The sequence below is a fragment of the Xylocopa sonorina genome, chromosome 13 (assembly GCF_050948175.1).
Source record: "Xylocopa sonorina isolate GNS202 chromosome 13, iyXylSono1_principal, whole genome shotgun sequence".
In the NCBI taxonomy this organism is placed as follows: domain Eukaryota; kingdom Metazoa; phylum Arthropoda; class Insecta; order Hymenoptera; family Apidae; genus Xylocopa; species Xylocopa sonorina.
Genome location: NC_135205.1, coordinates 967,172 through 991,227, shown reverse-complemented (window position 1 = coordinate 991,227; position 24,056 = coordinate 967,172). Strand labels below are relative to the sequence as shown.

The following is a 24,056-nucleotide window of genomic DNA, read 5'->3' as shown; positions in this document are numbered from 1 at the left end:
AACTTTCTTAATATTACCATGTCCTATTTCTTAATGGTCTAAACTTCCATTTTATTTGATGTGCAACTCGTTTTATGGAATGAAGCATCGTGACTAATGTCATGCTGCTTGCCATTCGTTCGTTCTTTATACGCACACGCGCGCACACATACATACACACACACGGGTCATAATGTAAAATTTTATTTAAATTTGCGGACATTTTTATAAAGCATACCAAGCCAAATGTATAGGTATCGCATTAATAAGTTTAATTGTGTTTAATAGTTTCATTTCGAATGTAACCAAAAGTAATACAGAAATAATTATTATGCATGTTTTAAATATATTTATAACGTACTTTAAAATATCAAGAATAAAATCAAGAACAAAAATCATAGTTAGAGTTGATGTGTAACTGATAAAAAAAAGAAAAGAACTTTTGCAAAATCACAAAACTATATGGATGATTTTACTACTGGATATTACTATTACTAGACATTATGATGGAGTCAGAAACTAATCACCTACACTAGCCTGATCTCTCTCTAGTTTTTCACGATTTATTCCTGTGAAAGAAAGATACGCGAATCTGAAAAATTATGAAGAACTTTGTCCGCTATTGTTTTTAATATTTGCGCCATGCGTATAATCTATTTGGATAAATAACACTTTGGAACATTCGTACAATCTCTATAAATATCTTTGTAATGTGGTAATCGCGTACTATCACGGTATCTTTTTAGTTAATTTCAATTGCAATATAGTTGTCAAAATTGAATATACATTTCGCGAAAATGCAATTCAGCGAGCTTGACAAGGAACTTGTTGAATAATAAAAAAAATCGGCCATTATGACTTATTATCTTGGAGCACTAATTAATAAGAACTAATGAGGGTGGGGGGTGAGAAAAGTAGTACGCGTAACCTCTTTATTTGCTGTTAGAAACACTGCTCTCTTCGACGCTCTTGAGAGTCTGTCCTGAACATCTCGATCGCTAGCTGAGTGATATTGCGATTCCCGGTATATTTATAAATTAAAAAAAAAGTCTATCATATGTCTGGTCGTTTAAAGACATATTAGAAACAAATATACATATCAAACATTAGACAATATGTATAAATAAGTATAAAGGTATCAAATATGTAAAAAGGATAATACTGTATGTGCTTCCTCTAGAATTTGAGAAATATTTAAGAACCAGCACTGTCTCTAGAAGTAGAAGTGCGAATAGTTGACAGATCATCAAACATTCATGATTTTCAGTATTAAAGTGTAAACCAGATATACTTTGGTCGGTGATACCTCTGTTATAAAGTGATTGATTTTTATTTGCAATACTATAGAGGGACTTGGACACTTAAAGATTCAACGATTATATCTAACTGTGAATGTTGAAAGAGTACAGTTATCACTAAAAGTGATAATTCTATAAATTAATGCAGGATCGCTATTTTTTTTTCTTTATCTCTAAATACTTATATGCACGTATATAGAACAGCGATGCTACGTATATGAGTTATGGTTGATAACCTTCCTTATATACATACTATGTGTGTATTTTTAAGAGATTCCTTTACTATATCAAGTAAATTATTGAAATCAATTTAATATTAACTATAACAATGTAGAGTCGAAAATAATGTCTTATTTTAAAACCGTCAATGTGATCTTGATATAAATATTGTCAAAAAGACAACTATTTGGGAATTTTTTATACGACAACTTATAGTCGGTTAAAAATTAATTAATTTTTTTCGGAACAGTTGTTTATTTTACTCACTGCATACTCACTTTTGACTTGTATTTGTGATTTAAGAAACTTGAATTTTGTTCAATAACTGGAGGATTACTTGTAAGGATATAAAGTATGTAAAAATTGATGTATCATATTCGGAATATGAAATTATATAATATATATAAATTTATAAAAGAGATGTGTATTTGCTAAAATTACAAGTTTTTTAAATCACTTTTGACTGTTACTTTAAGGTGACTAAACTTTTTGTATATATTTGATAATTTATTTTACACTTTTATGCTTTCACAGATTTAAAATAGTAATTGGACATCTCCTAATCGAAAGTGTATCGGATAAATTTTCGAAATTATTTCCGTGGATAATGAAAATTAGCATTAATTAATTGACTATTTACTTTCAGTTGCATTTACCATGTCGATGTTTCAATAACGAACGAGCGTATTCAAATTCAAAAGTAATTCAGATGGGTTTAGGGATGATAAAGTGTTATTTATTGACTTTAGGGAAACTATGGATGAAAGCTCAGCAGAAGGACGTAAGTACTGCTCAAGTTCAATCAGTACAGAATTGTACTGTTAATTGCTTACCGTTTAAATTTTCTTTTAAAAATACATATGCAGTGTAAAACTTAATTGTATTCGTTGTGTCTAAAAAATACCTACCATTTTTATGCATACAGTTGTGACTTAAATTCATAACTCGGAAACTGCTTCTTCATTATTAGCTTGGTTATATCACATTTATCAAATTTATTATCCTTTTTGTTAACAAAATTGTTTCACACATTCCTGAATATTAATCAATCCTGATCAATATCGTAGTATTGGTCAATACCTTTGACCAATAATTTTTTTTGTCGAAATCATTCAATTCATTTTCCGCAGGTACGATAAGATATACCACTTTCTCCGTATACACTGCAACTCTTCTTTTCAAGTTTCAGACACACTGGATCCTTTCCAGATTCGTATAACATGACGCGATCAAAATGATTTCACTGTTGGTACATAATGTTTTATTTCTATATTCTTTATGGATACAAGAACATTCGAACTACCCTGTACAAGAGGCGCTTTAAATGTGCCTTGAAAATAATGTAGGATCGTTAGGTCAGCAATGTATTGTGATCAAAGTTCGTCGACATATAAAAAGGTTAACGTAAATTGAAATAACGTCAATTTAGATTGTATTCAGCCAATGCAAATTAGCATAAAATCAGACCTTAGCAGTGGGATAGTTCTATTCAATACTATTTTAATGTATCGAGACTTATAATACATATTATTATTGTTATTATTGTTGTTGTTTTTGTTTCTGTTTTTGTTATACTATACGATATCTATATACATCTTTTTTTTAATGCATAAACAAATTCTTTATAAGAATTGAACAGAGAAAATTGTTATATTTCTATAAATGTTTAAAATTTAATTTTTATGTTCCATTCTTTATTTTTTTTGGTAACAAAAAAATAGTCCGCAAATTTAGAGACCGATACCATTTCCAGCTACATTTCTATAGAAATTTTCTACAACATTTTTATTAGGCCTAATCGCAAACCAAGTTACATTATTAGACTTATCGTATTTCGTACGAAATATATGTAATTTGAAAATTTCTACGATTTAGCCAGTTAATTTCTTAAGAAAAGTAAACAAATACTCAATACTTGCATGTGAATAACAGTTCTACATAAAAATGTCTAGTAATAATACAATTAATTTGATATTTAATTCCAGATGGAGTAGGAGACATGGACACGGTGTATCAGGCAGTATGCAGCGTGACGTGATTGATTATCGTACTGGTTATATTAAATCACACCTTCGCTCACCATCGGGAAGAGTTCGGTGACTAGGTGTATTGTTACTTCAATTACAGGTAGAAAGGATTTGCCACAACAATAATGCGTGTATATTCGAGACGTTTACATTTCAATCTGAAAAGGCTCCAAAAAGAGGAATGTTGACATCGTCCAACCGAAACGTCAGAAAAAATGTCTCATTACTACAATACAATAAAGATCAACCCGATTGACTCGTTTTGTCAATATTTATTGCAAACGTATATTCGAGTTCATTTTACGCAAAAAAAGGTCTTATATTATAGGTATTTTCTATAAGAAACTTCTAGAAAACTGTTCAGCCTTCTCTTTCCATAATCCTTAAATAAATTTCACATTCAAATCGAATAGCATGATTTATTCACATGCAATAAACATTTATTGGATAAGTGATTTAATATAATAGTTATCTGTCTGATTTTCAAGCTATATTATTTAATAGTTCATATTCTTTATTAAACCTATAAGTCTTTGGTGGACCTCGAACGGTTTCGACTATTATTGTTATTATTAAGTATTATTGACTGATACAATGAGAGTAAAGCCTTTTAGATGAATCCGAACTGATCAAATTTTGTATGAAAGTAGTAAGTTGAACCCTTTACAAAGAGGTAAAGACAAGAAATATAATATAAAACATATAATCGGGAAGCTCTGACCAGGAAGAAATTCTTTCATAAAAAAATACTTGAGTAATAATGCATATATTATATTAATATGATATAAAAGAAAAAGGAAAAATTAACGCTTGTTCGAGATGCACGTGGAAGATACTCCAATAAGATTACCACTACGGTTAGCGTTATTCTTTTCTTCAGTTTTAATTACTCGATCTGGTCAGCAAATCATCGGTATCGAGGATAGAATAAAAATAATTTTTTAAACCTAAATTAATGATCAATTAATGGCAATGATCTTCCAAACTTTACTAGCTGTTAGATATAAATACTAGTAGCACGTTACAAAAATGAGCTGCGTGAAATAAAATAAAGGATCTCTTAGAATTCTTATTATTCAACGTAGAATTCTTTACTCATGGACTCCTCTTCTCTCTAAGTCTAAGAAAAATAACGACGCAAAGTCTGCGCCTGTTCTTCTTTCAGGCTCTTGGGTATCAAACAGTTGGAGGCCCGCTCGAACTAATACGTTTCTTTCACTGGTTATATCCAAGGTTCTAAAATATTTCCCAATACTTTTCATTCATTTTTTGTTTCTATATTGACATGTTGAAATAATCCAACAATAACGTAATATAATACGATATACTTTTAACTTTGTATGAAACTTAGTGATAATATACAAATGTTTCACATTTCGAACAATTATTGTTATATTTAAATTTGTGAACACAATAATTAACCTATCCTATTTTATGTCTATTTCTTATTATGCATTTAAAAAATGCAATTTTTTACAATTCGACACAAATTGTTTGTTTACGATCAGTTCCTTCTCTTTGGAATAGTATCTTAATCGCGTTAAAATTAGTCTTCAAAAGTCTGCAGGAGGAAAGAATCATCGAGTAATTTTTTGGAATTATCTGATCCGCAAACCAGTTGTCCATAGTATTAATTTCCTCTTTCAGTAACCTGCTCCCATTCCCCCCGCGAGTTTCCCATTGTGTTCAGTTAATTTATAATGGCTAAATGATAATTGTTATTATCGATTATCATTTTGTTTAGAAAGTCCTCTCTAATTTCTTATATTGTCTCGCCTGACTTCGTATGTTATCCTGGCTGCCTTTATAGCGAGTGAATTAATTGTAGACAAATTCAAGGTCGGGTTGTCATAGAGTTCTATTGTAGATTTCTAGTCTATCGTAACTCCTCTAAATACAGTGTTTAGGAGATTTTTGGAAATTTTTTCCTTAATTTTAGTTGGGCTATTTTAAGTGATTTTTACTATTTCTTTCTTAATTGTAGTTAAACTATTTTAGGAGATTTTTGGGATGCTCTAAAGCGGTCTGAAATGAGCAATTTTGGGTGATTTTCGTAATGTTTGTCTTGGTTTAATTAGGCCATGTAAGAAGTTATGAAAGTAGAAAATAAATGAATAGCGAAATAACTTGTAAGCGTATGTTTTTATTACTTGCTCATAACCCGGAGGTTCGGACAAGAATGTCTTCTTAGACCGGCAAGGGGCTTAGTTGCAGGGAAATGCACATGGTTCTCGTCGACCGCTTGTGCACTCTGTTACCTGATATTACTTACACATATACTCCTATGCCAATGCTCCAATTTGGATTATTCTCGAATGTTCACATTTATTCTCATATGATTTGTAGTAAATTATTGTAAGTTATTTTGAGTCATATATATGTGTATATAAAAGGATAATGAAGAATACCAATAACTTTAGGATACAATATAAGTGGAGGAAGGAAGCAGGATTTTTATAATGATGCCCAGGATGACCAATTGTAGAGTCAAGTTGGGTTATTGGTACTTGTTAATGCCACCATTATTGCAATATGCGGAAACAATGGGTAGGTAAATCGACCATATTAGATTAAGTGGTTGTTTTAAGAATTAATAGCCTGGACTGAAGCGTTCTGGGATTATCATGGTATTCTTCTACCGGGAAGGATTTACGAGGGTAGTTTAAGATTCGCGAGTTACAAATTTAAATGGTCAAAGATATCGTATTCATTCTTAGATGTGTATTTGTAAATTGTAGAAGCCTATCTTTTTCTTAGAACAATATTTCACTTAAAAGGTGCAATCTCTGATACGTATCTCTGACGCAAAACTCATCAAAAATCAGTGTCCATAAAAGTCGCTACTCGGCGTAACTGTACATGTTGTATCGTATTCGGAGCGAGCAGGAAAAAACCTGTCGGGGTGACAGTTCTGCAGTTACGCAGCCGAGCGGAACCGATACCCAAGTAAGTGTTTTTAACTTTAAATAATTCAATTACCTCTCTTGAAACTGATAATAATAAATGAACTTCCTCAAAAATAACGAGCCATAAGCGTTCGCAAACTTGGTTTTAAGGACGAATTGATGAATATTAGCAATAATATGATTCGGACAGAACGGAAACATTTTCTTACATATAGTATATCTTTATCCACATCTATCTTTAATAACCACTCATTTATCCTTTTACAATGGAAGTTCATTTTACTTGATGAGAAGGGTAAACCATGGAATATTCTCATTCTCTGCGATAGACAATTTCGTATGCATCAATTCGATGAGCAATTTAGGCTTTTTAAAGAAATCTTTCCCTCGAGAAAATATGTGTGCGAGATAAAAATAGAGAATGTGATAAAAAATGTTTATATTTTGGGTTGAATTCTAATGAAGATATATGAATAAAAAATGAAATGAAAGAGCCGACATCTCTTTGTAGCGGTGTTTTATAAATTTATTTTTACAAATATTATTAAAAATTTGTGAACTCACGGTCATTAGAAGATATTCACGTTTTTACATTTCCTCGGATATCCGAACATACTAGTACCACAGTATACAGTAGCGAAGCTTTCTGTCATAAAAATCCAGATCGTAGAGCCACAGTATACAGTAGCGAAACTCTCTGTCGGCACCTTTGATGTCGGTGTACCATAAAATTGAGTACGCATGCGCGACAGAAGCAACCAAATCGCAGTGCCACCTGGATTTCAATCTCACTTGCATTTTTTTACTCTCTATCTGCCCAACTTATTTTTACGTTTAGTTAATCAAAATTTAAGAAAAATAATAAATGTATTATTTCTAATACACTAAAAAACAAGGAAAGAAAGCAAAAATCGAAAAAATATAAAATACACATGTTACTATGACTATAAAAATGTAAGAACATAAATATTATACAAGATAAACAAGAGAAAATATAATGAAAAATACAAAAAATATATTATACATTGTATATTTTATTTTAAAGTTATTTTATATATACTGAATACCTATATATACAAATATATTGGTAACAAACATATAATATCTTAAAAGTAAAGATTTCATTAATGAAAAAACGAAGATATCATATTTTTAATAAAAATATACTCTTCATTAAAATAGATAGATATTATTATTGTATATATATTATATATAATTATATACCTATTTTTATTTCTTCTAACTCCTTTCATATTTCATATTTCAGCTACCCGATGTAAATAACTGCAAAGTACGGATTGAAGTAATGCCATTGATTTTTGTAATTCCTTGTAAGTTCGTGGGCTTGAAAAAAATAATGACAAGGAAAATTTTTTAGACTGTGAATCATATCTTCTGCCACGTTTACTTTTACATTGTGCGCCTATTTGTCTAGCTATTAAAATCTTCTGCTAATAACTTATAACCTAGTTCCCCCAAATTGTTATATTCATCTTATCTACTCATGGTGACTGGTTTTTCCTTGCTTTCCTTCACATGCAATCGCCAAATTTGTTCATGCAATGCTCTATTTTGCGTTGTTAATTTTTTGACTTGTTCGCATAATTTTTTTATTCTGAGACTATTAGCTAACAATTTCTTTGTATGAGTCGTCATCGGGTTCATTTCAGGCTTCTCAGTCTCTGTAATATTTAAATCTGTCAGATTCATAAAAAGGATTTTTAAATATATGATATACAATTATATGATTATAAATTAGCTGACACAAAATGAACAACAAAATAATATGAAATAAAATAAAATAAAATACAATAAAAGTATAAACTTATGGTTTGGTATAATTTAATAACGGTTGGTATGACTTATAAATTTAATAATTAAAAATTCAAAACTTCATTATTCCATTAACATATATTACCTGCTCCCTTCTGCAACTTTTACAGCCTCTTCCACACATATATTACTACAACAAAAAATATATATATTATAGAAAATTACAAAAAAATATAAAATATAATTTTAATTATTCTATTAATATATATTACTTAGTTTCGCCTTCAACTTTTACAGCATCTTCTGCACATGTTATTTTGTCTGCTAAGAAAGAGAGAGAAAGAAAAACTAAAGAGCAGGTGAGGTAGAAGTTCAGATGGCACTGCGATTCGGAATTTATTGATGCTCATGCGCATTAAATTTTGTAACAAAATCGTGTTACCTGCGCTACTGTATACTGTGCTAGTACTTTTCAATGACAAGACGTTTCTCGTGACCGACAGATTGAAGCTAAACTTACGCAAAATAATTCGTTTATTATTCAGCCGTTTATATTGAAAGTAGTGTAAATAAATGGCTCGTGTAATTATGCGTGTTAATCGATCGTGTTTTTCGGAAGAGTGCAAACTATACGAATTAAAATGTATACGGGTCATCGACGGACAAATATTGATCATACGAAACGTACATATGAATCGACTACCTGTTTTTGTTTCATTCCTACGTCTTTCCTACACAGCCACGATTCCGTGGTACGTCGAATTGTCATTAAACCAATCATTAAAGCATGTAACATCCATTTATCGCTGGTAATAATAACCTCGATCCGACGTTCGACATTAGGGCCGCGTCGCGGAAGTAGCTAGCGCAACAATAGTAAATCCTTCTGCGATTGGCAAGCAAGCTGCATAAAGGGGTCAAGCGACTTATCGGAAGTGTGCGAACGCGATACGCATTGGTGGTTTTTCACTGTAATTATTTCGAATTTTGTGAAACTTAAATAGTTTCTCACCGCCCGATTCTTACAGGCGTGATTGTTTTCGTTCGCTATGAGGGGGGTAAATTAGAAGTACCCATTTAAATGGAGCACTCTCGGTAAATGTATTATCCTACATATTGCTTTTCAAACATCTCCCGTTCAACACCACGAGAATATCTTTCCTCTACATTTGACATTGTCCCGACGAAAGACAAACCATCGAGTGTTCTACGAGTTTTGAAACGTAACATTTGCGCTGACATTAAAGTCTAGCTAATAAATCAACTCTGCACGGATTATACAGCGATACGATAAGAAGAGCAACGTCTATTCAGAGTTAACGTATTCCATTTTCCGCGTTTCCACCGCGCTCGTCCTTCTCTTCCTGCTTCTTCTTCAAGGCTGTCGGGCTAGTTTTATCACCGTCCACCGTCGGCTATACTTCGAGCGGCGAGAGTTCAACACATGTGCTGTCTCCTACCACTCCACTTTCGCTGGCCGTATTTCCCTTCAGGTTTCACTGAACTACCTCGACCATGACACTTCTTCCAGTTCGACGCGACGATTTGTGGATCGTCTCGAAGAACCTTAGGAATGTGAGGAAATTTTCGATGAACCTGTCGGCAGTTTTGGCTGCGGTGAAAGGGAGCGACTGTTTGAAGCGACGATTTCACAATCTGCGCGTTTCGATGGTCCCTTTTACTAGGTTAACTAAGACGTTCTTCCCTTTTGTCAGCTGCTGTTTCGCTCGTTCCGAGAAATCGATCCGTGGTGAATTTTACAGAACATTTTGCAATGTTACGAATACGTATTTTAAGCGAGTTGGGTGAAATACGATCGATGATGCTTACCGAGGCAAGGGAAAATGGCTACGTTTTCTGTTTCCTCGGGACTAAGTATGCGGTGACTAACGATGTGGCAACTGCTTGATTTTTTCGGTAGCGAGTACACAACGAATACTTTATTACTAACAAAAACGCACTAAGTAGAATCACTTTTAATTAAAGGACCACGCCACGTGTCAGCGTGGTCGATAGGGCCGAAATTATTTTTGTTGTTACGCGTTGTTACGACTAACAGTTCGAATGAATACATGTACACTAGATCGTTGTACGACTTTAAACTTTAAATTTCATTTTGAAAAACACTACGCCCAAATCGTATGCCTTTTCCCTAAATCGTTAGTTTGTCTAGGAGCCACTGGGGATAAAGAAGTATTCAAGTACTTATAATACCTATAATACCGGATACCAACACCCTCCGCTATAGCATCGCGTGTCCGTCGAAGCCCCAAAGCCATAATCGAATTTAAATTTGAATTTAGATTTATTCCCGCGGCGGCAAAGGCCGCAGCTGTGTCACAGCATACAGTAGTGCAACTCTCTGTCGGCACTTTTGATGTCAGTGTTTGTTAAAATGGAGTACGTATGCGCGAAATAAAGAAATTATATCGCTACACCACCTGAACTACTATCTCACTTTTTCTTTATTTTTCAGCACTCTTTCTATGTCTGCTCGACTTATTTTCACATCCAGTTAATCAAAATGTAATAAAAATAATAGATATATTATTTCTAATACATTGAAAAATAAGGAAAGGAAGCAAAAATGCTAATAAATAATATTATAAATAATTATATAATATTAATATTATTTATATAATATTTTTTATTAAATAATATTATATTACAATTATGCACTGTATATTTTATTTTAAAATTGATTTTAAAATTATTTCATATATACCTATGCAAATATATTTGTAACAAATATATATTACTGTCTTATAAATTTAATATAATTTTTATTAAAATAAAGATATCCCATTTTTCATTTTTTCCAATTTCTTTCTTCTTTCATATTTCAGCTACTCGATCCACCTCGATACAAATCAAAGAAAATAAAATCAATGAAAGTGGAATCAATGAAAAAAACTATTTCTATACAATAATATAGAACATAAAGAAATGTAAAAAAGAAAAGAACAAACAATATTCAGCTTCATTTCAATTTCCTTTAGACGTTTGTTGCTCTAGAAGCTTACAAAAGAGACAAATAAGTAATAAATACAATCGAACTTATTAGAAAATTGAATATTTCGTATAAACATATACCCGTGCATTCAAAGCACATCTATCTTACAGCATACGTTAATACGCAATATATTATACGAACAAGACTGCTAAGGAATAAAGAGAAAAGAAATAGAGAACAAGTGAAGCAAAAGTTCAGCTAGCATTGCGATCGAAATCTTAATGATGCGCATGCGCATTAAATTTTTGACAACACAAAATTAGGGGAGTTGCGCTACTGTATATTGTGGCTGTGCTTAAACTGTGACGGATTTGAAACGAAGCCATCGTAGGTGTACGTTGTATAGAAACAAACGAAAAAGGGTATCTATATGGCGGCGGTGGAGCCGAAGGGGTCGATAATTGTGACAGAAATCCAATCTTTTAGATGGTTAACCTAATGCCCGGTAGTGATTGCCAATTCAATCAAGTCCAATCGTGGCCCCTGATACCGAAAATACTGTATTCCTGTGTAAGCCGTTGGTCGATTTTCATTGCGCGATATAGCCGTGATCGGGAACAGATTTTCAGCCTGGAAAGCGACACGATGCATTCGCTATCGATACATGTTTAAAAAAAGAAAGGGATGCTATCGCTGCTTTATTCCTATCGTTTCGTGGAAATCGATGAAATCCTCTTTTATGTTTGTCTATAAGAATATCGATTTGAAACAAAAGTGAAAGATTTTAATTCGAAATTACAACGCGTTGTATGGGCTATTTCCGCTAAAAGAGCTAGTTTGTTCGTATATAATGAAGTTTTGCAAGAATGCGATAATTTGATTAACTTTAGTCGGGAAAGACGAGTCCACAAAGTTCAGTACCGGTTTTGTAGCACGCGGCACCACTTCGAACGCGAAACACATGTTAATTTGTCACGCAGCTCTTCGAAAGTGCTCTACACACGCACACTCTCTCTCTCTCTCTCTCTCTCTCTCTTTTCGCGTGAGCCTCTTGACATAAAGGAAAATCGAGAAATTTAGACGTGACTTTTCTTTTCTGTTGAGCACAAAGCTTTCTGCCGTTTGAAATATAAGGTATTTCTGACTTACATTTTTTATTAACATTCGTAGTCTGGAATTCGATAGTGTTATCAAGTTTTCGTTCTCATGCCTAGCCACACTTCCGTTCGCCACTTTTACGAGTTCAATCGACTCTACGAAATTCGTGTTTCGTAACGGATATACTCAGCCCGGTTTGCAGGTCTTGTAACGTGTTGCGAAAAGAATCGTCCGCTAGTTTTACGTGACCAATTAAACCGCTTGCACCTCGCTGGAACAGTTTTGAATCACGCTTCGGAGCAAGAGAGAAGTTACGCGTTGCGAGCAAAGCGACAGGTTTTATATAAGAAAAAAGACATTTCATTGACCGAGGAGAAGGTTCTGCCGCATTTTTTAATGGAGTTGTATTTATTTCCTCTTTATGAGACTTCTTTTTATGACTAGCGTATCCGGTAATTTTTATGGAAACGGCGGATTTACTTTCTTTTATGGAGGAGGGTTCGTTATTTGAATGATCTGACTAAGTCGTAGGTTGTTCACTTTTCTCTTTATTCTGGAGCGACTGCACTCGGCAAGTTCTCGAGATCAACTGTATCTTTTTCGGTGCTCTCGTGTGCAGCTGCGTTTGTACAAATACTTTCCGTTGCATGATTGGCTAAGTCGGTGCTTCGACCTTAGCCAATCATGTATTTGTTTATTTAGGTGCCGCCTCTTCTTGCGCCCTTAGCGCGTTTGCTTGGAAGGGCGGCAGCAGGTATAGTGGGGGCATTTTGTTATTTTAACATTTGGCAATGTAGCGGAGTTTCCGCTGGGTCTGGTTCCTCTCACGTCAACGGTGTAGCCTCTTGACCGTAGGCCTAGACCCTTTTTGGAAACCCTCGGTTTATGGAGTCCGCGTGTGTTACTGAGGTCGTCGACTAAGATTTACAACTAACATGTGGAGAAAGTTCGCTAAGGACGTTTTCTCAAAAGTAACTTATTTGTGCGCATACCATAAATCGTTCTAGCTGCTTGTAGCGAAAAAGGTCTTCTATTATACCTCGATGCTAGCCGCTACACTTTCTTTAATATTTATTTTTATAAGTTTACAAATTTTAAGCAATCGTCTATTCAAATCAAAACTGGGATTCACAAGGGCTTAAAATTTCGGGAAATACAAACATGCAAATACATAATAGTTGCACAAGGTTCATCCGGTATAATAACGATTTAAATGATCATTCTTTACTCTTAGTTAACTTTAGCTTGGTGTTAATGGTTCTTTTGTTAGTATCCTATTCTTCTATCACCCGATATAATCAGTTCTCAAAGATTTTATTGGTCTTTGTTTTTAGTCGTTACATACCTAGGTCGTTACTACCTTCGTGAAGCACGGTCGCACTTGTCGTGCAGGCAGAACGCTCGATCCTTACTCGATACTTACAATAGCTGCCTAGTTGAATGCCTATGAAAGCAACGCCGAAAAACAAGTATAATATAGGGAAATTGTAAAATTATCCTCTAATCGCCCAAAATAAATAATAACGCAGAACTTATAATTCCGTACAATTTTTGTTTGCTTACTTCTGTAAGTTTATTCTATATAGAATACCTTTATACATTTTTGAAAAAGTAATAAGCTAGCGCAGGAGAATTTAAAAGGACAATTAAATTTCGTTTCCTATTTTTTTATTAAATTATTAAAACCGGACTTCTCTTCTTGTGTCTCCAATCTTCTGTTAGCCCCGTTTTTCCGTTTTAGGGCGTCCGTTTCAAACTACTCGAAGCTAGACAATCTATCGGAGCAAAGAGAAACGCAACGTTCCTTTGGTCACTGAATGAGACACGGTTCGCGCAGTGGCGTAATGGCCATTACCATTACATCTTTTGAATCGAATGAAAAAGCGACGTGGGATACTTTATTGTGTTGCTACTTTTAAGTAAGGTCACTGCTTTTTGCGAACTTACCAAGCTATAAGAGATGGAAGGCCAACGCATGTTACGCCATGATGGCACTTTCGGAAATTGCATAATGCACCGAAACTGCTAATTTGTTTGAAACTTGAGAATCTGCGATCCTGCTTTTTTCGAGTTTTGTAATCCATGTAACACCTTGCGAATTATTCTTGTTTTTAAACTTTATTACGCAATGGGGGAGGGGGTGGGGGGGGGGGGGGGGGGGGGGGGGGGGGTAATCTGCGTTATAATCCGCGTTAATTCCGTGTTCCTGGCGGCGTTCCTGCCGGGTTCTTCACTTCTATATTGTGTCATAAAAACCGTATTATGTAGGAAGTAACTTCTCGCGTAGGGGTTATCTTTCCACAATATCTGGTAAGAAACTAAGAAACTGTAAATTAACAAGGAAATATTATTAAATCCCTGTTACATCTGCAATGTTTATGCATAAGAACGTAATATCTTTTGGTGACAGGTTTTTACATAAAACATGTTGGTACATTGTTCTCTTGATCGCGCATCGAAACGTGGTCGCATTTAGCAAATTGAGTGAGGATTTAGGCGCAACGGGTAAATCCTTTCTTTCTGGTACCATACGATCAGAATTTGCAAACTTTCCGGTCGACCGAACATCGATATAATTCGACGTGTTTACATGGTTTACTTGCCCATTGTTCCAGCTAAGTCATCCGTGGCACGTTTTCATTCATTATTTGGTGAATCAATTAGATAATCTTTCATTATGGGGGCGTATACAGGCGCGTGTGCTAGATACATACTTGACCATCTCAAAAAATGGTCGCGAGCAGAAAGCCGTTTTTCGATGGTTCCTGTTCTTTTCTGGATCATCTGCCAGGTGAACGTCTCCCGACTGGCGAGTTCTCTCGGTGCATTTAATTGTTATCAGCGCAGGTGCAGCTTCTATTTAAAGATCGGCTTCGTTAATCGCCAAGTGTGCTGGGCTAGTTTAAAAACACCGGACGGATGGTCAGAGGAAGTTTTGACGAGTTCTCTTTAACCTTGTTTGGATTGTCACTGTGTTGGTATTCTTTCATGACAATTGATAATGATTCTTCTGCGGACAAGTTGGGTAGTATTTGTTCGTTGATAAACTTGTTTAAACAGTGTTCCTTTCAATTGTGACATACGCCTGTTAATAGAATTCACGTTCCTCGCATTTGTTACATTTTTCCATTTTTTTTTCTTTTTTTTACGGACAACAGTGTGCCTAAACTTTATGACCATACCGTAGATATATAGCTCCTTTTTACAAGAAAGCTGGCTGGTAGAAGCTGATGTTACATTTTAAATTTGTAGAACTTATCAATGGAGTACTGCATATTTACATTCGACGTCAGCCAATTATCCTTTTCGGGCGGAATTTCACATCGTAAAGTTGCGTTACTGCCAATAAAAAACCACTTAAATCGAAAGTGCTCCCTTTTTACTAGGTCAGCGCGTAGTCTAATGAAGAGAGCTAATGAATGTTCGAGGCGTAAAAGCATTTGTTGAATGCTTCAATTCGTTGACTAATAAGCGAATCGCCTGGCGAACAGAGGGAAACCCGGTGGACGCGTAATTATCGGCAACGCTGACTGCGTTGGAGATACGTAAGTGGACCAACCAGTGTATGAGGTCAGTGCTAAACCGCATCTCCAACTTGATCCTGATCGGGATGAGGCTTCCTCAGGGCCAGCGACTGCTGCTACCGATTAAACTCTCTTTCTCGATCCTGTCCGCGCATCTACGATCGTCTTGGCTCGCGTTATATTGATCCAAAGTAACAGATTACTACAGCCGCAGGCCAGGCATAGTATGTTCGATGCGTCGCGCCGCTTCTATCTGCGGCTTTTTATTACAGACGAACGGTGCCACCATTTCTTAGGCTTAAATGGAACTGTATCGACGAATAAGCAAACTCGATGGAAGTGTCAAGTGGAAGGCAGTCAGGTTAATTGACCGTGCTGCTGGTCTACATCGCAGAAGAGAGTAAGCCGCGCAGAACTCTGTAATGGGAATTCTGACTCGTGAATACGTTGTTACCGGGAAGGGTAGCTCGATAACGATAGATCGAAGTTTTAAGAAGAAACTGAGATAGTTCTCTCGATACCAGGTAACTACGTAGGTTCAGGGCTCGTGAATGTCTTTTGGAGAGGGAAATTGGATGATTACCGGAAAGTGCAAACTAGTGCTGCGGTACCTCTCCGAGAAGTATCAAAGTTTGGACAAAAATGGAATTTGAAATAGAAAAAGTATGACATAGATACTTAATCACCGAGAAACAATGAACGGCTCAAAGCAGTTTGGTGGTCTTAGGCTGTCGGTCACTGACACTGTTTCACAACCTCTATGACAAGCTCCGAACATCATGTGTCACGTGATGATGAGGTAGAATCGGAAGATAAGTAAAAGATCTGTAAAATATCGAAAAAAACGAGGCACTTCCTGGCTCCCATCCTCTTACATCTCTTAAAATCGTATTAGCATTGCATGCGGTGATCTCGATTTTGCGGGAGCACCCGTGAAAATTATCGTGAATTTTAATCTTAATTTCGACACCGGTACCGCTAAAGCAGTCAACGTTTCTCGAGAGCTTTATACGTAAAATTCTTGTACGCGTAGCGACACATGAAACGTGTACTAAAATACTTTCGCGAAACAAAATACTACCGTTTTGAAGACAAAAATATTGTGTTCCAAGTTGCAGAGAAAGTGTAAAGCGCAAATTACAATTTGACCAAAGAGTTTGACAAAATTAAACATTTATCGCTCAATCTGCTGCTGTTGAATAAATTGCCCGTGTTTAACCGTGGCATTTGCATGCTTAATATTTAATATTAACTGGTGGATATGAGACAAGTTATTTTTTTCTAAAGTTGTTAATAATTTGAATAAATTTATTAGTTAGAAACGGCAACAACTGAAATTCAGATCTTTCGAAATCCCTGAATTCAGAAAATATTGGAATAAATCATTTAAGATACGTACATGTGTTACAAAAAAATTTGTAGGAGTGGAAGAAACGAAAGGATGTAGAAGAAATTGGTACAATTTATTTTACGCGAACAACCCCATCACAGCTAAGAGAAAGAAATCGTTAGCCTTGAAAGAGAAATTTACAGTGAACGTGTTAACGTTGCAGTTATGCAAGAAGTGTTTTCGTAATTCAGATGGCACGTCAAATATATGGTAGGGACAAATTTCTTTGCTAATCACTTTGCTGATCACTTATTAACGTAGAATTTATATTTGGCTTCACTTTTTCAGAATCCAATCGAAGAAATGGAACTTAAGGATTATTACAATATCCATCGATGTACCATGATAACGAAAATAGAATGCTAGAAGCGAAGTGGACTAAATTATAACAGATGCTTCTGGTTTGTGCGTTATTTCAATAGCTTCAACTTCGCGGTTATTAATGGTCCCGTAAAAAGCACGTGCTTTATGGAACCTGTCGTCGGAAGTGTGTTTCGACAGCGCGACTGTTAGACATCCTTTAAATGTTCGACACAATGAAAACAATGAATATCGCTATTATACGTATCAAAACGTAATAGGCTGTTAATATCTCGCTCCTTCTGCAAAGGTATTCACTAGATCCCCGCCAAACGTGTTCCATCTGGTCCTCGTTGGATCCTTTATTTTCTACGTTTTCATTAATCTCCGTGACTACTTATGTTTATGCACATGTATTTTTCATTTCACTTCACTTTTTTCATTTCAAGACTGTTCTACACATTTTTTTGATCGACTTTGGCACTTATGGAGGGAGAGGTTTAGTTTTGAAAATTTTTCGATGCAACGATCATTTCTTTGACAGACGACCTAAACTAGACCTGAATGTTAATTCTAATAGGTTATTCAATTCCTCCCTCCAATTACTACATTTCTTTTTATTAATGTATTCACGTCATGAAATATGGATAGCCTCATCATTATATATTCAGTTTATCTAACTACCTATAAATTATTTAAATTATATTCAAGGTGAAAGATAAAAAGAAGCATCGATATTGTTTATAAGGTGACTGATTTGAATGATTGACAGTAAAAGAAAATAGAAGAGGGGAGCTAATTTCATGGACTCGAAGAAGCATTACGTAGCATTAACATAAATGAATCGAACACTTAATCGTTTACAGAATCTTCCATAATCTTGATATTTATAATAAAGTTGTTAAAGCTGAGAAAAAATTACTTAATACTGACTTATAGCTTCGAATGCTTTCTACTCGTTCAATTAACTGGAATCAAGATTCAAAAATGCCTGATCCTCTCTCACGATTCGATTCACCATTTAACTGATTTACAGACATTCTCTCCATCACGTTCAACAGTATAGTTACCATCAAAACAGTGTTACCTTGACTATAGTGTATTTGAGTTTCTCTCGATGACTCCATGAGCGTAACGTCGTCGCCTGTAGTTGGTCTGTGCCAGATTTCTACGGACTTACCAGTGTTCTACACTGATGAGGGGGCGATATCGTTTATGTATCGAAGAAATTGTTTCAAATGTGTACAATCAAATGTGTCTTCGAAGTTCGGAGGTCTTGGAGTTCTTAAATGTCTTGATAGGTTTCAAGGGCTTGATGCGTCGTTGGAGTCAGAGTAAACACGCCAAGTCGAACACGTGACGAACGGTGGACAAACATTTGGATGAACGCCTTTGATCGTGAACAAACGCTGAGCAAGGGATGATAAACCGAGAGGTGAGTTCTAAAAGGTAACTACATTTAACATCTATGAGTTGCAACGAGTTCCAAGAGCTGTGAAGACTTTCGAAACTTTCGAGACTTCGAGAATTGAAAGGAAAAGAATTTGCCCGGAGCTCGAACTTTTGTACAACTCTGAATTGAATCGCGGATTCCATGGGAAAAGGAGATTTCCTTTGTCGGATAGCCAGACTCGAGGTGAACACAAAAGTAAAGAAGAAACATGCTACAGGGTAATCGGGGGGAACTCGATCTCGCTGCGAGTGACGCACAAGGATAGTTTCTCGAAATAACAGAAATAGAGAAACCGTCGTAGTACACCTACTCGAAGAAGCCAGACGATAATTACCGCGAGGAAGTGAAGAACTTCATTCTGAGTGTTACGTCTTGTAACTTTATCAAGGCTCTTCTATTACAGAAATAGCAACAGACGAAGCAACATCGGAGATTAAAGTGGGCATGATGTGATTAAAGCTTGGTCATGTGCATGATCACTAAAGATAAAGTCATCAACGACTAGCCATGATATTTATGACATTTTATACGCTATACCAACGCCGCTCACCTGAGAACAGATGCAACAAAAGCAAGCGTTTTTGTAGTTATACAGCATTCGAATAAGTGTCGTTTAATCAGGTGATTCGTTATGAAAATTTATAGTTCCCTTTTCCTTTCTAGTGAAAATTTCATACGCCACATTCGTCGAGTTTAACGGCGCTGTATCGGTATTTTTATTCCGTCATTGTCTTTTCTTTAGGTCAGCCAGTGGTACCATATGACGTGAAAGATCGCGTTGATTTGAACAGATTTATCATTTTTCTGAATTAATTAAAAAATATATTGAATAAGTGCCAAGTAAAATTATTCGATAGCAAAACCTTTGGAGAGAGACGTGAGATAAGTGTATGGCATTTAGCAAAATGTTGCTGGCAGTTTTTTTGGAAGAAGGTGTGAAAGGCAATCGGGAGCGAAGAAAAATAGATAAAGTTTTTCTTCCTTGATGTTTGACAAGTATCTTTGATTGCAAAAGAGTCTTACATTGGAAATTCAGCACCTTCCCGATAAAAGGGATACAGCGAAAGAACTTGAAGTGTCATTCTTCTGCTAAGTTTCACTTTCTTTGAAACATCTCTCGGCACCGCTCGATTCGGTATGTTTCATCGTGTCCCGTATAAACTTGTTTCCCCTTTGCAACCATCGAGAACTTTTTTTAGAAAATACAATGTCTATAAAACGAAAGCGTAAAACATTATTTGCGAGCAAGCTCGTATTTTTTCCTGTTCTTAAGAACGTTTTTATAATGCATACTCCGATCCTGAGTAACGCTAAACCCGGTGCAAGCATCGCGCGAAACCCGCGATACCTGTAAAACGCACGAATGCTCTATTACAGGATGTTAAGTTGTAATTGCTGATTCACTAGCAAACAGCGCCAGATATGGCCATTGGCGAACGATGCGAAAGGTTCTACTAAAAGTTCCACTAGAAGTAATTAGCCTGATAGATAGAAGTTCAAGAAAAGCAATATTATGCGACCGTTTAACGTGTTTTAATGTTGAAAATTTCCATATTCTAATGTTAGATGCCGCCTAGATGTCGGTTTGTAGGAAGCTACTCATCTCTAAGTGATTACGAAATAACACTTACTCAATCTTCTTTTAATTTGAAACTTTCATCCGAGGAAACGAAACAGTTCATAATCCAAAGTCATAAAACGTTCGCATCGCGCAAAAATGAATTCTTAATCATATTACGCGACTAAAAATTAAGTAAATGCGACGCGAGCAAAAGCGATGCTTTGAAACGCAGTAAATATCATTGGAGAACTCATTGCTCCTGGAATCGCTCGATAAAGGCTAAGGTTGAGTGTATAATTTTACATATGTAAAATTTTTTAAAAACGTTTTGGAACGAGGGACCGTTCGCGTTTGCCTCAAATCTTCTTCTTTCTGTGTTAAACCTATATATGTAATATTATGTATAATGTATGTAAAGCCGCTTTATTATTAAGTCTAGTAGTATAATTCACATACTGTAAACCAGAACATCCTCTTTTAATTTTTGTGTTGCAATGATCAACTCCCTAACTAAACACTGATAATCCGATACAAACTCCCTAAGACTCAACCCACTGCAAACATCTTAATCATAGTTCCCAAATTCCAACTCTTCTAGCCTTATGCACCCGGTTATTCATCCTGTCCTCTAACGTTTGTCCCTCAGCCTACTCACTCTTAACCATATAAATATTAGATAGTTTTCATCACAGCCTTAGATTTCTATGGTCGTTATTTACGTGCGGACCGTGTGCTAAAATATACCTCTGAAAGTTTTAACACGCGTTTGCATTTGCCCCCCTTCAAGTCTGTTGAACACAGAATTCAAAAAAGTATTGTGATGTTGTAATAATATACAGTGGTACGAAAAATTGTTGACGAGTCTAAAGAATTTTATGGATCGTATTTAATTTCGTACTCAAGTATGTAAATATGCTTAAGCTCGAGTGTACCCATAATAGTCTTTTAATACTATCTTGTAAATTACGACGGTATGGTTTTAATCAGTAACAACGATAAGTAAATCGAAGAATGGCATTTGAACTATATAGTTTCAACTATCATATATAGTACACTTATATGTAAGTGTACGTGACAGAAAATTGTATATTGTTTAAAGTATCAACCGTAAATGGTCGAGTAGTATGGTTATTTATTACAGTTCGTAATAGTTTGAGCGATATCACATACAGTCTATCGAGAATATCTGTTCTCATGACATTCTGTCTTGACGTTATGGATAGTACCGTGAAAATAAAAAATAAAAAGGATTATCCATTTTGAATTCCATATTTGTCTTTAATATACTCATGATCTGTAATTAATTACTCATGATCCGTAGATATATAATGGCAAAGCAACAACTGTTACCTCTACACACCTAAGGGCGGAATGCAGTCCGAAGAAAAGTCATCATAATGGCGGAGACGAAGCTCTATCTTTATTGGGAAACGATCGATATCTTGTTACAAATGTTACAAGTTCGCATTCTCTTGCAAATAAGGTGGATCGGTGCTCTTATTAATGACTTAATCTGGAGCTAGATTGAAGACAGTTGGTTATAGGAATAATGATTATTTACAAATATAATTAACTATACCGATCGGTATGTAGAGACTAAGTTATGGACGAGTAAATATACATATTATATACAAGACTATCTTTATCAAAGATGCAACTCGAATTTCTGACAGCTTACATAAAACGTCGCATTGATCGTTATTGGTTGCTAGAGATACATGATTTTGACAGAGGACAGAGGACACATTCTCTCATCACTGTACAATTTAAAAACTAATGTAGTCATCGGGTAAGAAGATTCGTACCATTCGTAATCCGTATGCCTCGATCCATATGTATCTTTAGCTATAATTTTGCAGTGCAGTTGATTAAGAATTTTATTTTAAATATAAGAATTTTATCTGAAGTTGAAAATTAGTAATATTAAAATGCCAAATAATAAAGCAGTTTTTGTTGTTCTACACATTTAAAGCAAACGTAAAAGAATATAAAATAAAGTTTAATATTTTTGATGTTGATAATTTTCTTCATTCGAAGAGACAGACGCACAATCATCTGAATGCTAGAAAAATATATAATTATTTGTAGAAAAAAAGGTTATAAGCAAGAAGGAAAGAACGGTAGGAGAAGAAAAGTCACAGGACAATTAGTCATTGAACATTATGGATTCTATGTATAGTATGTACATGTGTAAAAATAGCAGGGGAACTAGTTGACCCTGATTCCGGTCACATTATTTGAACGCTGCCTGTTGGTATTGCAATCTCAAACGTGGTGGCCGTTCAATTTTCGAAAACATAAAATACCTATAGAAGTGGCAATAATTGAATGAAAATAAGTAAAAGTTAACACATTTTCTCTTTTACCGATTACTTTTTTCCAGTATTTTTATCGCTCTAGGCGTATATTTCCTCTACTGCTCGAAACTTAACCGCCATGCTGAGAACTCCTTTCAATTTCCTCATTTTGATGTCGAAAAGGAGAGGGCACGTTCGCGGAAAACGTCCCTCAAAGACAAAGAGAAAGTTTGGAGTAAAACATATGTTTAATGTCCCCAGTCTCTTCGCATTGAGGGTCAAGTACTCCTTTCCGCCCTGCGCCACGGAGTGCAAATAATTTTATCATTATCGAGCTCAAAGGTTATCGATTACATAGATCATAGGTCATGAAGATGATCATGCAGCTGCATATTTTATTATTTTGATATCTGCTTGTAACAAATGTACAAACAGTGAATAGAATGCCTCCTAATCTGAAAAGTTCCTTATTACCGTCTTCTAAAGGTATCTATGAATTGAAATAAAAAATCCCTGAGCGATTTCAACAGTACCTAATCGATAAGGTCAAGATGGCTTATTCTTAAAAGGAAAATTCTTATACGATTCTACGTCAAAAGTATACACGTTAGTTATTTTAGTTTCGCTGGTTCCTTTTTATCATATTAAAACATTTTGTAAAACATGTTTCAAAACATTTTGTAATATATACAATATACATGTATGTTTAACTTCTTAAAAGATGTTGAAGCGTCTGCGCTGCTTCGGTTTGCTGTAAAGATGGAGGAAGAAAGAAAGGAGGAAAAGAGAGGGGAAGAACGTTTCGTCCTGGGCCTGCTAGTGGACTCATCAGTAAGGCTACCTAGCAGGCCCTGCCTTAGACGCTGGGATATTAGGGACAGGTCAGAACTTCTATATATTGGAAACGATGGGTCATCGGGTACTTTCAGGAAAGTGTAAACGATGCTGCCCCTCTAGTGGCGAGTGCCGCCACAATGTATACCCAAATGTAACAAAAAAAAGGAAAAATGTTCATGACAAACCAGAAGTTTTCCTTCATAACCACTTCTCTTCCTTTGTGTATATTGTGTATATATATATATATATATATATATATATATATATATATATATATATATATATATATATATGCGTCGTTTCATATATATATGCTAACGTATGAAAACACGTATATATGCATACCCACACCGAGAGATAAAAAGATAAGGAGACAGAGGAAACTCCGTAGATAGCACCGATGACAGGAGCTACGTAGTACGCTGAAAACTCTCATACGAG

The 24,056-nt window shown here is 35.1% G+C and overlaps 2 protein-coding genes and 1 long non-coding RNA gene across 6 annotated transcripts in view; 1 reads left to right on the top strand and 2 right to left on the bottom strand.

Annotated features, from left to right (window-relative positions):
* Positions 1–3,577, top strand: part of LOC143430107 (solute carrier family 35 member F3) — a 124,118-nt gene extending 120,541 nt beyond the window's left edge. For all 4 annotated transcript variants that reach the window (XM_076906100.1, XM_076906097.1, XM_076906098.1 and 1 more), the window contains one exon: positions 3,482–3,577. The gene's annotated coding sequence lies outside the window, so the exon portion shown is untranslated. The remainder of the gene's footprint in view (positions 1–3,481) is intronic.
* LOC143430118 (uncharacterized) overlaps positions 1–24,056 on the bottom strand; it is a 304,969-nt gene that overhangs the window by 7,871 nt on the left and 273,042 nt on the right. The window lies entirely within an intron of this gene.
* The window catches only part of LOC143430111 (mitochondrial import inner membrane translocase subunit Tim21), a 391,485-nt gene that overhangs the window by 261,747 nt on the left and 105,682 nt on the right, over positions 1–24,056 (bottom strand). The window lies entirely within an intron of this gene.